Source organism: Notothenia rossii (genome assembly GCF_949606895.1).
Source record: "Notothenia rossii genome assembly, chromosome: 7".
NCBI lineage: Eukaryota > Metazoa > Chordata > Actinopteri > Perciformes > Nototheniidae > Notothenia > Notothenia rossii.
This window is the reverse complement of record NC_136905.1, coordinates 44,360,328-44,375,869: the sequence shown is the minus strand read 5'-3', so window position 1 is coordinate 44,375,869 and position 15,542 is coordinate 44,360,328. Positions and strand designations below refer to the sequence as shown.

The following is a 15,542-nucleotide window of genomic DNA, read 5'->3' as shown; positions in this document are numbered from 1 at the left end:
CCCTATGGTCTATTCCTTGACTTCTGAGTGAAACGCCATGGGGTTTAGGGATAGTGGATAGGAGAATTCAAAAGGACTTAGGAGAAGAGACTGCGGTGCTTTAGAGAATCCGACTGCACTTTCGCTATCCAACGTGTTTATGATGCGCCAGTGGAGGTCATAAATGTGCGTCTGCTGCTGTGGGGAAACTAAGAAAACTACAGTTTTCTATACAGCGGACTACAACATGGATGTTTAATAAGAACGAGGGACTACTGTAAACTCATCTAGCGACTCTGCACCGTGCTCTGATGCTGTTGCTTTATGCTTTATGAACGTGGACAACAGAGAAACATATTCCTCATTACCAAAGTTGGAATTTAAATAAAAGAGGAAAGTGAAATTTATGCTCATCACCCTCTCCCTCCGGACCACATTAATACAAATGATCCCAATACGTATTATTGTATGAAAAGATCTTAAAATAAATACAAATGTATTTATTATAAACGTCAGTGGCGGCGCTTGGGGGTGGCTACTTGGGCTCAAGCCCCGGATCTTTTCTGAAAAGCCCCGGATGTTTCACTTAAAGATTTTTTTTTTTTTAAATTGTTGAAAACGTCTCGGGAGTAATGTGCAGTACCGGAGTCCACCAAAGAGGCAGCCGCTGCAGGACAGTAGCCTGCGTACTGCGTAGCCTTCCCTGCCCTGAAGAAGAATTGATCCTTCCTAGTGCCTGGCAAGTTTTAAGCTAATAGCCTATAAAGTTATGGATATTAGAAAGTTATTGTCATCGAAGCAGGCGCCACAAGCTGCAGCAGCAGCAGCAGTATCAGCAGCTGACAACAATGTCATCACAAGCAGTGAAGAAATGGATTATGTTTCAGGTTTGTGAATCTTATTTGAAATGTTACTTTGCTGGTTTTCTAACGTTAAAGTGAATAACAGGCAAATGGTGATATCTGCACTCTGGCTGACTGAATAAGAAGTGAAAAAGAGTGATGTAACGTTAATGTTATAACTAGTAAACATGGAGTAACCACACTATGTATGCCCTTATCAGGATTTCCGTTAGCCGGTAATTACCGTTTTTTGGGGGGCGCCCCCCACACTCAAAACAATGATTTGTTAAACCAACATGATTTAACTACGTGACAAAATTCCACGCAATTACATTATGTTACTCTAATTTAAATGAAATATGTACATAATACATGATTCACTGTTGTTGACCCAACACATGTTTATCTCATTCATCCAATGTAAAATTAATGCTTCAGGTTGACATATTTTACCTTAGCTTAACTAACATGTGTTTACCATGTTGGTTCTATTTAATCCAATTGCATGGAATTTTGTCACATAATTATAATATTCTGATAACACTAAATTTAGTCTAACAGAACCATTAAGTCACAGAAACACAATTGTGCTAATAAAAACCTTTATTAGAACAAAGTGAGAAGTTAACATTTTCTTTCTAACATTGACTGATTAAAACACATTATACACATTATAAAAAAGAACCTCACAAATGGTATCAAAAATGTGATTTGAAAAACTTCAATGTCCTTCAAATGGTATCAAAAATGTACTTCAATGTACTTCAAATGGTATCAAAAATGTACATCAATGTACTTCAAATTCTATCAAAAATGTACTCCAAATGTTATCAAAAATGTAATTCAAAGGGTATCAGACATTTTCCTTAAAATAGCAAATGTCTGAAAACATTAGACATAACTCAAAACTCAAAAACATTCCTAACAGAGAGCAAATTACCCAACAAGCCAATTGTCAGGCTCATCACAGTAATACTAAAATAAAAAAATACATCCTTAGACTATATGAGCTCTTTCTTACTAACCCTAACCTAGAAACATACATGTCACCAGTGTTGGGACTAACGCGTTACAAAGTAACGCGTTACTGTAACGCCGTTATTTTGGCAGTAACTAGTACTTTAACGCGTTATTTTTTAAATTCAGTAACTCAGTTACCGTTACTACATGGTGCGTTACTCCGTTATTTTTTTTATATAGTCTCGGCTCCCAGACGTTGGTGAGCGGCGCCAACAGCGAGGCGAACAGAGATGAGAACTGTACTTAAGTACAGTACTTGAGTAAATGTACTTAGATACTTCCTGTGTCACATGCGGAGACGCTTTGTGGGCGTGTTTGTGTTTAGTTAGCCTACTAACAATACTATCATGGCGACGGCGGAGCACAAGTCGAGTTTCTCCGCATGGAGATATGCTCACTATTTTACTTTTCTCGAGCATAAAGAAAAGAATGTGTTAGTTAAGTGTAAGTTGTGTCTTGGCGGGTCAAAGATCCTATCTACTGCTCAAAACAGCAATTCCAATCTGTTAAAACATCTGCAAAAACAACATGCTGGGACGAAGCTATTAGTTAAGACCACAGACCCAGAGCCATCCGACGCCACCCCACCTCCACCTCCACCCAAGCAACAGCGGCTGGATTTCAACCGAGGGACTGCTAGTCAGGTGAAAGTGGATAAAGCCATTGCACGGTATGTTGTTGAACACGTGCAGGCTATTTCTACAGTGGAGTCACCCGTTTTCAGGGAGCTAGTAAGCATGATACCATGTCCGGGCGGCACACGGCATATGGGACGCAAAAGGTTTTCCAACTACCTGGAGAAAGAATATACCAAAATGGATAGCGAGCTAAAGAAAACATTTGAGGGGCTGGAATACATCTCAACCACCGCAGACATTTGGTCTGTCCACAACAGAAGCTTCCTCGGGATAACATCTCACTGGATAAACCCCACCACTTTACAACGCCAGAAAGCTGCGTTGGCCTGTAAAAGGATAAAGGGTAGGCACACGTACGATCTTATTGCTAGTGAGATTGACCACATTCACTCTTTGTATGGAGTGTCAACAAAAGTTACCTCCACGGTTACTGATAACGGCTCTAACTTTGTGAAAGCCTTTGCCATGTATCAACCGGAATCGCTCTCTGACGACGATAAATTGGCACTTTGAAACATATCTTTGTTTTTGTATAGACCACATTGCTTAGCAGAGTTCAGTGATGCAAATGCATGTCAAGTTGATCAACAGATTGTATTATTCTCCAATGCAATAACAGTACTTAAATGAAGGCTATAAGGGCATTAATGGGAGCTTTTTTTTTTGGGAGCCCTTTTTTTAAGTAACTAAAATGTTACTTTCCACAGTAACGCATTACTTTTTGGTGTAAGTAATCAGTAAAGTAACTGAGTTACTTTTGAAATGAAGTAACTAGTAATGTAACTAGTTACTGGTTTTCAGTAACTAGCACAACACTGCATGTCACTGTTTCATTCCTCCTCAAATGTGTATTTATATGAATGAAATATTCCTTCTCTGTTGCAATTGAATTACATGCACACAACTGACAGTGAAATGTGGATAATTCTATACGCTGCTGTGATGTTTGTTTGGCATGGACTCTGTAAATGTGACTTAAAAGATTGTTCCAAGTCTTAAATGTGCATGGACAAGTGGCATAGACGCATGGATATCGAAAATTACGGCCATAATGGCCATGTCTTAGTTTGAAATGCTTCAACAACAGGCGCCTAGAAGACACTGACGTACCACAATCTTTGCAGTTCCACATGTACTGTTGTAATCTGAAAATCAAAGAAAATATTTGTATTATTATATGTTATGGCAACCACCATAACATAGCCTATATGCGCCTATATGTTTTAGTAATTTACTGATGTAAATCAAGCAAGGTCAAGCAGTTCTTAAGATTACAATGTGCTAAAACTTCAAACTTGATAAAAAAAAGAAAAAGATGCTGATGACTTACCTCCAGTAAGAAGAGGTTGCCCTGCTGCCGGCAATGTCAATGTGTTTGTTCCCAGGACACCTGTGAATAACAGACATGGTTAGGTTAATCTGCAGTAGCATGCCAACTCCAAGTGCAATATAATTTAGGCTAGAAACTATTATTTGAATTGCTAGACTAAATTAGTATGTACATGCCGAATGTGAATTATGTTTAAATGTTGAAGTTAAATGCATCAATCTGGTGCACTTTGAGAGCAAAATCAACACCCATGTGAAACAGTACTATAAACCAGTGGCCGCGTTAACCGAATATTCTTCTGTGAGTTTTTGCTTTACGCTGTGCGCGCTCCCGCGAGGTGCAATGAGCATGCATGACACGGCGCTACAGTTCACGAGCCCGAATCTCTGCCCCCCCCCCCCCCGTTGTACAGACCGACGGGTAATAATGGATTTTGACGGAAATGTTAAGATCCAGCGAAAAAGTCTAGCGCCACCTGTAAACAGATGTACTTTTTCTTTATGTATCTTACTAAGTTGTTTGTTGCTCTTTCCTGGCTGCTAGTTCAGTGAGTTTTGGTCGCAAAGTGTCGCTTCTGAAGTGCTGCTCCGGCAGCACTACACCCATGCATTCCAGTAGTTATTGCTCCACTAGCCCTTACATAAATCTAGTGTTGTATTATGATTTCTAATTGATATAATGTGCAGGCACTATGACTTCTTTTGATTTGGATCAAAAATGGAAATATGGCGTTTTAGAGTGCATGGCAGCAAGGCACCGTGCACGATATGCCAAGAAGCTAGCTAGCTAGCCGCTAGTTGTGAAGCACTTTAACATCAATTTAGCTGACTTCACGGGTCAATATTCACGGTAGGTGTATGATATTACCTCATACCAACGATGTTTCATATTTGTAGACCTCGTCAATACATTAATTAATCTAGATAGGACTACTTACCACATGCATGGGGGTCGTCTCCCTCGTGTGTGCTGCGTTCTTCCTCCGTGGTGTGCCTCGCGATAGATTACGACGTCATGCGTCTCAAACTAGCAGGTGTCATTAAACCAATGCATTCCATTCACGTCAGGTCAAACTAAGTGAATCTTGCTAATTTAAAAGCCATGCTTTTTAGCTGGTATAATTAAATCCAATTATGTTTCACCCCTTGCATCAACGTAAACAAATCATGTTAATTTAAAATCACATAGTTATATGTTGGTTCTATTAGATATAAATATGTTCAGTTCAAAACATATATATTTTTCATTAAACAAACTCAAAATAGATAGACTGGAGTAACTCAGACCTATAATCGTTTTTTTGAGTGCAGGTTGGGAACCACTGATCTAGAGCAGGGGTGCCCAACCTTTTTTGAACCGAGAGCTACCAGTCCAAATAGAGAGGCGTAGCCATTGCTGTACTACCAGGTAAATACATACACAATTCTACTTGTATAAAACTGACCTTTGTACGATTAATACTTCACAAAATACTGCAGAACCTTTATCTTACCTCTTTCTAATCTACACACATACAAGTATTTAACTGAAGTTACACAACAGTGTTGTTGATACAGAGTTGGAGTTTATTCACACGTCACATACTACAGTGGGTAATGTTTTCAAGAAACATTGAACAGTGCTGCCACATATGACACAGGGAAAAAATAAAAGACTCTGAACCCTTTCTTTGCCATTATTTAAAAATAGTGTTGCTACAAAAGTATAAATTAGGCTTAGGCCTACTAGTAAGACAACTCAGATCTGAAGCTACACAGGAATCTGCTGCCTAAGTGCAATAAAAAAGACAAAATTAATAGAATCAAACCCTTTTTTGTTGCATTTTAGTAGAGTATAAAAAGAAATGCCTTTAAAATAGGATGCAAGCAACACTAGTTTCTTAACCTGAATTGATAACAGACTATAATCAATTTAAGTTTGCATTCTTATACCATTTTGTACAATAATTATAATGAATAAGTTCAAACAAACTAAAACTTACAGCTGATTAATAACGGAATCCAACTTGAGTTTTTATTATATCAAAAACCTGTTGAAATGCTACTGTTATTTTTACTGTCCCCGAAAAGCGCATCGGCAGCCTCCAGGAATGCTTCTTTCACAACTTTGCCGTCTTTGAAAGACTTCATGTGTTTCTCAAGAACGTGACTGACACGATAAGATGCTATGGTAGCAGCCTTGCTCTTGTTGTTGGGCCGGGTGAAAATGGACTCCTGTGCATTTAGCTGTCCTTTCAGGTCCCTCCCCTTTTGGGAGCGTAGGGCAGAATTAGGAGGGAATTCCGTCTCGTAGCGTTTTTGCACTGTTTTGAAATGCTGCTCCTAAATTACCCTTCTTCAATAAAGCCACGCTCGCATTGCAGATGAGACAGATGGACTTCTAGTTCCAACTTTGACAAGAAGTATGATTTGTTCTTCACAGGATGGAGGTCAGAAAAATGCCTCATTGGAGTGAAACCAGCTACATAAGAACAAACAAAGGAGTGCTTTGAATTTGCATTTCACAAAATGGCGACTGCCCTGTGTTTGTTTGTCAATATGTGGTGAAAACAAGATGGCAACTGATTTTCCAATACACCATGTGGCTCTCACAGTGGAGTTTGAATAATGGCGGGGTGATCTTTACTGTAACAAAAGGAACCACTGGTGAGGTATGTTGTATTCTAGAACGTACAACACAAACCAACACTGTAGTTTAAAATTATAACACTTCTATGTATTTTATAATAAAAAATGGGCATTAAACCAAATTACGTAATATTTGACTTAGAGTCACTTTTATCCGTTGCTTTTAAAACACGCTATAATGGGACAAAGTAAGACGCTAACCAAACACAATCAGGAGAATATCGTCTATCTAACGCACAAATGTCGCATTTCTCGTCGTAATCCACATGCAATGTCTGGTTGTAAATAGAACAGAATAAACACTGATAAAGCCTTAAACTTTATTCAGGCCTATTACAAGGACTTTTTTAGAACACTGTTGTTAGATAAACCCTCACTTCAATTTCCTCAGCCTTAAACTGACTCGCGATGTCTCCTTTATTCTTACAGCCTTAAACTGTTCAATTACCTTAAATCATTTACGTTATAGGCCTTAAAACCTAAAAACGTAAGAAGAGACACCTCCTTGAAGTATGAGAAGTATGATCAGCCTTAAACTGAGTACACACACCTTAATATACAAAATAATAAATATCACACACAAATTAATAACATGCAGGGTTAATAGAAGAACAAAATAAATTGGAACTCACCGTGCTTGTGACAAAACAGCGCCACGAGGTATAGAATGCTTATTGTTATACATTTGGTTGTTTTAATATTAAATTAGGCAGTCTTTCTCAGGAGTCCAACTTACCAGACAGACACACACTTCTATTGTTTACTATGTAATTTATTGAAGACTTTGAATAAACAGGTACTTCTTTACCTTTCTGTATGGGCCGAGTATGGAGCTATTTCAGGGTCATAAGTTTTGATAAGGTTCACAAGACCTCATGAAAGACGATACACGAAGTGAGGATACCCGGCCCGGAGGAAGCCCGGGGTCCTCTTCTGGAGCCCAGAAGGAGGACTCGTCGGCGAGCGTCTGGTGGCCGGGCTTGCCACGGAGCCCGGCCGGGCACAGCCCGAAAAGGCAACGTGGGCAACACCTCCGCTTCTCCGTCCCGCGGGCCCACCACCTACGGGAAACAGTGATGGGGTCAGGTGCGCTGCCAGAAGGGTGGCAGTGAAGGGAGAGGGTCTCGACGGAACAGACCCGGGCGACAGAAGCTGGCCTTGAGGACGTGGAACGTCACCTCTCTGGGGGGGAAGGAGTCGGAGCTTGTGCGGAAGGTGGAGCGACACCAGTTGGATCTGGTTGGGCTCACCTCTGCGCACAGCGTCGGCTCTCGAACCTTCTCTGGTTCTCTGGAACCTTCTGGATAGGGGGTTGGACTCTATTCTTCTCCGGAGCTGCTCAAGGTGTGAGGCACCGGGCGGGTGTGGGGATACTCACAAGTCCCCGGTTGGGTGCTTCGTTGTTGGAGTTTACCCCAGTGGACGAGAGGGTCGCCTCCCTACGCCTGCGGGTTATGGGGGGGAAAACTCTGACTGTTGTGTGTGCTTATGCACCCAACAGCAGTTCAGAGTATACGGCCTTCTTGGAGACCCTGGAAAGAGTCCTGTATGGGGCTCCTGAAGGGGACTCTTTAATCTTGCTGGGAGACTTCAACGCACATGTGGGCAATGATGGAGACACTTGGAGGGGAGTGATTGGGAGGAACGGCCCCCCTGATCTGAACCGGAGTGGTGGTTTGTTACTGGACTTCTGTGCTAGTCATGGATTAGCCATAACAAACACCATGTTCGAACATAAGGATGCGTGTTACCAGAGCACCCTAGGCAGAAGGTCCATGATCGATTTCGTTATCGTATCATCGGACCTGAGGCCGTATGTTTTCGACACTCGGGTAAAGAGAGGGGCGGAGTTGTCAACTGATCACCATCTGGTGGTGAGTTGGGTCGAGTGTCGGGGGAAGCCTCTGGATAGATCTGTTAAGCCCAAACGTATAGTTCGGGTGAACTGGGAACGTCTGGAGGAGGCCCAAGTTCAGGAGGCCTTCAACTCACACCTCCGGCGGAGCTTTTCGGGCATTCCTGTGGAGGTTGGGGACATTGAACCAGAGTGGTCGGTGTTCAAAGCCTCTATTGCCAAAGCCGCGGCGGGGAGCTGTGGTCTCAAGGTCGTAGGTGCCTCAAGGCGCGGTAACCCTCGAACCTCCTGGTTGACACCGGTGGTCAGGGAAGCCGTCTGACTGAAGAAGGAGGCCTTCAGGGATTTGTTATCCCGGGGGACTCCCGAGGCAGTTGCAAGGTACCGACAGGCCCGAAGGGCAGCAGCCTCGGCCGTGGCCGAGGCAAAGCAGCGGGTGTGGGAGAAGTTTGGAGAAGACATGGAAAAGGACTTTCGGGCAGCACCAAAGTTGTTCTGGAAAACTGTCCGACACCTCAGGAGTAGGAAGCAGGGAACCATCCAAGCTGTGTACAGTAAGGATGGGACGTTGTTGACCTCAACTGATGGAGTGTTAGGGCGTTGGAAGGAACACTTTGAGGAACTCCTGAACCCGACAACTCCGCCCTCTATGTTAGAGGCAGAGCTGGAGTATGACGGGGGATCAACACCAATCTCCCGGGGGCTTGTCACTGAGGTCGTCAAACAACTTCACAGTGGCAAAGCCCCGGGGGTGGATGAGATCCGCCCAGAAATGCTGAAGGCTCTGGGTGTTGAGGGGCTGTCATGGTTGACACGTCTCATCAACGTTGCATGGAAGTCGGAAACGGTACCGAAGGAGTGGCAGACCGGGGTGGTGGTTCCCCTTTTTAAAAAGGGGGATCAGAGGATGTGTGCCAATTACAGAGGCATCACACTACTCAGCCTCCCCGGGAAAGTTTACTCTAAGGTACTCGATAGGAGGGTCAGGCCGATTGTCGAACCTCAGATTGAGGAGGAACAATGCGGATTCCGTCCTGGTCGTGGAACGACGAATCAACTTTTTTACTCTCGCAAGGATCCTGGAGGGGGCCTGGGAGTATGCTTATCCAGTCTACATGTGTTTTGTAGACTTGGAGAAGGCGTATGACCGGGTTCCCAGGGAGTTAGTGTGGGAGGTGCTACGGGAGTATGGGGTGAGGGGGTCTCTACTCAGGGCCATCCAATCTCTGTACTCCCAAAGCGAGAGCTGTGTCCGGGTCCTCGGCAGTAAGTCGGACCCATTTCCGGTGAGGGTTGGCCTCCGCCAGGGCTGCACTTTGTCACCAATCCTGTTTGTAATATACATGGATCGGATTTCGAGGCGTACAGATGGAGCACTGAATTTCAGACTCCAGCTTACAGCTTCCTGCCTACCACCTGCCAAAGACCAGTATAGAGGAATGTTAAGCCCTCCCACTATTTTCCAAGAGGGCGTTGCCAGATTTTCAATTTCAGGTTTTAACCAGGAGATGGCGCTTCATTCACAAATACAGAAAGACAAGTTTCATGGACTTTCAGTTGTGTTTTGAAGAGCATTTGAACACATCAATATTTTAGATCAACTAAAGTATATCTAATCTTGTAATTCAATAATATATAGTCTTTATATATTAAATAATCATAATTATAATGTAAATGTTTACATTACACTTCTTTATTTGTTATGCTCATACTTTAACCTTTACAATCGTTTGCTTTAATATGCAGTATATTTTTGTGTTTGCTTCCTCCTGCTCCCCTTCGGACACATACTGTATGATTTATTATTATTATTAATATGAAGATATTATTAAGATAAGATAAGATGTTACTTTATTGATTGAACATTTTAGTTTAGAATGTGCTGTCCCACGGTAATTCAGAAGGCTCACAGGTCACATTCCGACCATTATTTCAAACAATAGGTGCTTTCACACCGTCTACAGTTTGATTTGTATAGAGGGAGCTTTGTCAGTTTTCGAATTACCCATTTGCTTTCGGGGAGCCCTATTTTTCAGAGCACATCCTGCTACTAAATATGTCACACGCACGCTCTGTTGACTGGCGCAGCAGCGCGGATGCGATCAATTGCTATAAAAACACTCTTCTACTAATACAGACGGTGTCACTATGCCGGCGGATGTGGCCGTTGTTGAAGCCTCTTCAGGCTCCGCATCGGCAGGCCTCTCCCTCGGTGTGGAGCTGTCAAGCTCGACCCTAACGCCGCTTACAGCCGGCCAACTAAAAGTTGTTTTCCGTTCACGTTGTCATTTTTAGACTCCTTCGCTTCTTTGCTTGTGAATCCAAAAGCTGTGACACTTGGCTGTTTTCGTTTTGCCATATTTTTTTATTACAAAGCCAGAGTTAAAAAAATATCAATATGAACATTTCAAATACCGCGCCGGCATCACCGCCATAACCATAGCAACGTAAGTAAGAATGCAGTGCCGCCACGTACAGATGGCAACACCCAGACATATTCACAAATATAAAACAAATATTCAGAAACTGTAATGAACAATGACTATTATTTATTTCAAGAACTGTTATTTACAGAAACTCAACATTTCTAATCTGTGTGACACAAATATGCACGATGGTTTTGGGCTCCCCCTATTTATCTCAAAGTCAGCCTTCAGGGGAGCTCCCTCCCTCTTCGGAGGAGCCAAGCTCCCCCTAGCTCCCCCCCATTTTGAACAGTGTCTGTGGCTGAATGGCCAGCGATTAGGTGCGGCGCATTTATCATAGGTGATCAGAGCTAACTGCCTGCCGTCAGATTTCATTTAAAAAACAGATCTGATTTTAAGACTATTTCTGCGCTCATAAAGAATGATAAGAATAAGAATAATTTGTATTGAACTGGTTTCATTAATTAGTGAGTTTATTTAACACTAGAACCGCCAATCGGGTCAATTTGTGTGATGTGTGTTGTGTGTGTGCAATGTAACTTTTTTTCAATAAAATATTAAAGTCTCCCAGTCCGTGAATTTCCTGAAAGTGTGTTATGTAGCACCCTATGTTGTTAAAAAGGGCATTCTAATAGCGGGATTTGACGGGTTTAGGTAGGCCTATACAAAAACCTCTGGCGGTTCTAGTGTTAAGGTAATTAGGTACAGTAGAAGCCCTTTTTTATCAGTAACGAATTTAGCAGTTGAACATAAAAGTCAACTAACTGAGGGTCACTTGCAATGACAGTGTTGTGTCTAACTGTAAGCTTGTCACTCAGAGTAACCTACCGTTAATTTAGCTGCTGGAGAAGAAAGATCAAGGGGGGAGGGGGGGAGAGAGCTGTGGTTGATGGGCCATTATTTGTGTAAATACACAGCTGAGAGCTGCCGTTTCATTCAGACTGTTTAAAAAACTGTAACAACGGACTATTTTTCTTAGCGGATGCATGTCAATTTAAATCAATACATACAACTATTTTTTAAATCAATACATACAACTATTTTTTAAATCAATAAAAACATTTTCTAAATCCATAAAAGCATTTAAATTAATATTGGGAGTCATGTCGTTACTTTGTTGAGAATGTGGCCGTGTAATAAGCGGGATAATTTGCAGCGACTTGTTCCTTATGGGGGAAAATAACACCCGTCATGTGTGTGTAGAGGTGTGTGTGGTTAAAACACTTTCATGAAGTGAAGGAATTTCCTTCTATAAAACAGCTGTGGGCAGCAGTCAGTGTCACAGACATGAATTCATAGATCAAGGCAGACTGGTGCACACACTCTCCTGTCCTGCCAGGTGACACGCCCGTTCTAAGCCGTGTCCCTCACTCACATCCCAAGCATCCCCGAAAAGTGTATTATGTTGTTACATCTCAGATGTTATGTTTCAGTTGTGCTCTGTCTATGTTCAGTGATGCAAACTTGTCACCTTTCGGCGAAATTCGCCGTTTTGAATCCAAAATAAGTCGTTTGTGTTATTCATGTAGATCTGCAATACAAATATTTTTGGGGTATGGAGGGGGCTGGGACCCGGAGTAATCTGCGGCCGTGAGCTGTTATGTGCCATCATGACACGCATGGTGTTCTTTTTTTATATATTATAATCAAGTACGAGCTGTGTGCTCGAGTCTTCCTGCCTGTCGGCTCTGCTAATGGATGTATAATAAGACTGCTGCTCCGAGATGATGGTCTAGCTTCAGCAGCTACATTACCTACGGGTGCGTTCGTTAATATTAACTGTGCGTCCGGAGTCACTGTGGCACAGACTGGACCGCTGGTGAACAGCTGTTAGAACGGGCCGTTCAGGTGTTCAGAGCAGAGCTCCCTGTCGGAGCGGCAGAGCGTGATGTGAACTGAAAAGTTTTTCTGTGGCAATATTATTTAAGGAATCGTTGAGCTAGCTAGCTAGCATACATTGTCACTATCTGCTAACGTTAGCTTTAGCCTTATATTTCTAATAGTTTTTTTCATAGGCTATAAACAGAGGTGGTATAAGTATATATATATATTGTACTTGAGTAAAAGTAGAAGTACTCAGATCTTGTACTTGAGTAAAAGTAGAAGTACTCAGGTCTTGTACTTGAGTAAAAGTAGAAGTACTCATATCTTGTACTTGAGTAAAAGTAATAGTCCCAGAGTGTAGGAATACTCTGTTACAGTAAAAGTCCTGCATTCAAAATGTTCCTCAAGTAAAAGTAGAAAAGTATTATCATAAAAATATAGTGAAAGTAGCGACAGTAAAAGTAGTCATTGTGCAGATTGGTCCATTTCAGAATAATAGATATGATATGTTTTATAATGATTGATCATGAAAGTGTTCTCAAATCTGGTAAAGGTGCAGCTAGTTTGAATGACTTTGTATACTGCAGGGTAGCTTGTGGATTTACTCCAGGTGGAACTAAAGTCTGATTTAACACTTGATTATATTTCACTTCGTTCATCCAGATCTGTGAAGTAACTAAAGGTATTAAATACATGTAGTGGAGTCAAAGTACACCATGTACCTCTGAACTGTAGTGGAGTAGAAGAACAAAGTAGCAAAACATTGAAATACTTAAATAAAGTACAAGTATCTCAAAATTGTGCCCAAGTATAGTACTTGTTGAGTTTATGAACTTAGTTACTTTACACCATGTGGCTAAAAAGACTTAAGCCTTGCACAGAGGCAAAATGCTCAACAGTGCTGCCAAAATGGACTGCTACACAATTTAAAATAAATGCTTTTATATATTTCTATTAGATGTGACTCTTTGGCATTTCTGTTATTATTAACACTGTTGCTTTAGTTATTCTGACTGCTAAAATCCTCTGTCATTCCGTGGGGTGGGGGAGCCGGGGGCTCGGATCCTTGTCACCTTTTTCATACCTGATGAGTTTGCATCCCTGTATGTTAAAAAGCCTCAGTCACCTTAATTCATGTAATAAAAACATCTCAGGTCAGTAACACTCAAAGGTAAATGTGCAATACCATGTTCAGCTAGGTTACTATTTATAATGTTATTGTTGTTACATCAGAAGATGTACATATTGAAATGATTTCTTAACTTACAGTAGGCTATTCTTTACAATGTGTGTTGGAAGTATTTATTAAATTACAATGAACATTGTCATTGTTGAAGGCTTTTAGAGAAGGGTGAACTATAAGCCTGAATTACATAACATTTTATACCTAAAAACATAAAAGCCACAATAAATAAATCACAATTATTCTAGTTATTTTTACCTCCCGTATTGCTTTCAACCCACCAGCTTTTATAGTGTTGTTACGTCACTAACTGTAAGCTTGTCACATACAGTCTATGGTCACTCAGAGTAACCTACTGTTAATTTAGCTGCTGGAGAAGAAAGATCAGGGGGGGAGGGTGGGAGAGAGCTGTGGTTGATGGGCCATTAGTTGTGTAAATACACAGCTGAGAGCTGCCGTTTCATTCAGACTGTTTAAAAAATGGTAACAACAGACTATTTTTCTTAGCGGATGCATGTCAATTTAAATCAATACATACAACTATTTTTTAAATCAATAAAAACATTTTCTAAATCCATAAAAGCATTTCAATTAATATTGGGAGTCATGTCGTTACTTTGTTGAGAATGTGGCCATGTAATAAGCGGAATAATTTGCAGCGACTTGTTCCTTATGGGGAAAATAACACCCTTCATCCAGATGAGGATCCCTCCGCTACACTTTGGGATCCTGATCGACCGACGAAGCTCCATTAAAATATACATATTTTTGGTGAATTACTGAGTTTAGGCACGTTAATAACATTTTAATGAAGTTGAATACAGTATATTCATATGTGTCAGTGATTTCATGTCAATTCGGCGAACATAAACATAAATGATCGTGGTGAAGATGATGATTAAATTAGGATTAAAAATCGAGAGCCGGGCTGCATTTCCTCCCGTTCGTTTTTTTCGAATAACAACATTATTTTGTTAAATAACAACATGGTGATGTTTTGTAAATGATTACATCTTATTTAGCACAGTAGTATGATATCCGTGACATATGGATCTTAACAAAGTTCCGCTGTACACCAGCATACTGTATCTCACTTTATTTCACATGAGCTCCAGTGTGGAACCCCACTGCACCCCCTGGTGGATCAATGATCCATTGCAGCTGGCTTCATTATAATTACATTTATCTATCACGGGGGCGGTCTCAAGTCAAGCTGGAGGTTTTCCCTTGAGCGAGGGCAGATCACGTACCAATCACTGCGAAAACGGCTTCCAGCTGCAGCTCTGTGTTTGGGTGGCTGGTGAAGTGCACTGAGAGGGAGAAAGTCACAGCCTTTGTCTATATCTTTAACTCACACCACCGCCATCTCTATTAAAAACGAGATGGTCTAAAAGCACTCTCGTTGTTTGTGACCGTCTTGTACGTGTTAGTAAGACGGGGCAGCGCGAGGTACGTGCATTACCTGATGCTTCACAGTTCCCTACATTGCTGGAGGAACTGGTGCCGGTCCGGGGTGCACATGGGCGCGGGAAGGGGTGTGCTGAGGGCGCTATGAGTCCATGAGTGTTTTTTATTGGTTAAGTGGTCCTTGGTATGAAAAAGTTTGAGAAACACTGCGCTAGTGGATTGTCAAAGGGGGAGCCTCGTTATTATTAAAAATGTATCAATTCTTTTTTATAATTTTTTTTTAAAATTTTCCATTTTTATTTTGTAATCATCTCGCGACCCCCACTTGGGGTCTCGAGACTAACCCTAACCCCCCCCCCCCACACTTTGGGAGCCCCTGAGCTAAAGGACTCTCTGAGGGTTTAGATAGTT

At 41.6% G+C, this 15,542-nt stretch overlaps 1 protein-coding gene across 1 annotated transcript in view; it reads left to right on the top strand.

Moving 5' to 3' along the window:
• The first annotated feature begins 686 nt into the window (after positions 1–686).
• LOC307046052 (uncharacterized protein) overlaps positions 687–15,542 on the top strand; it is a 75,287-nt gene continuing 60,431 nt past the window's right edge. The window contains exon 1 of the mRNA XM_079692191.1: positions 687–866. The gene's annotated coding sequence lies outside the window, so the exon portion shown is untranslated. The remainder of the gene's footprint in view (positions 867–15,542) is intronic.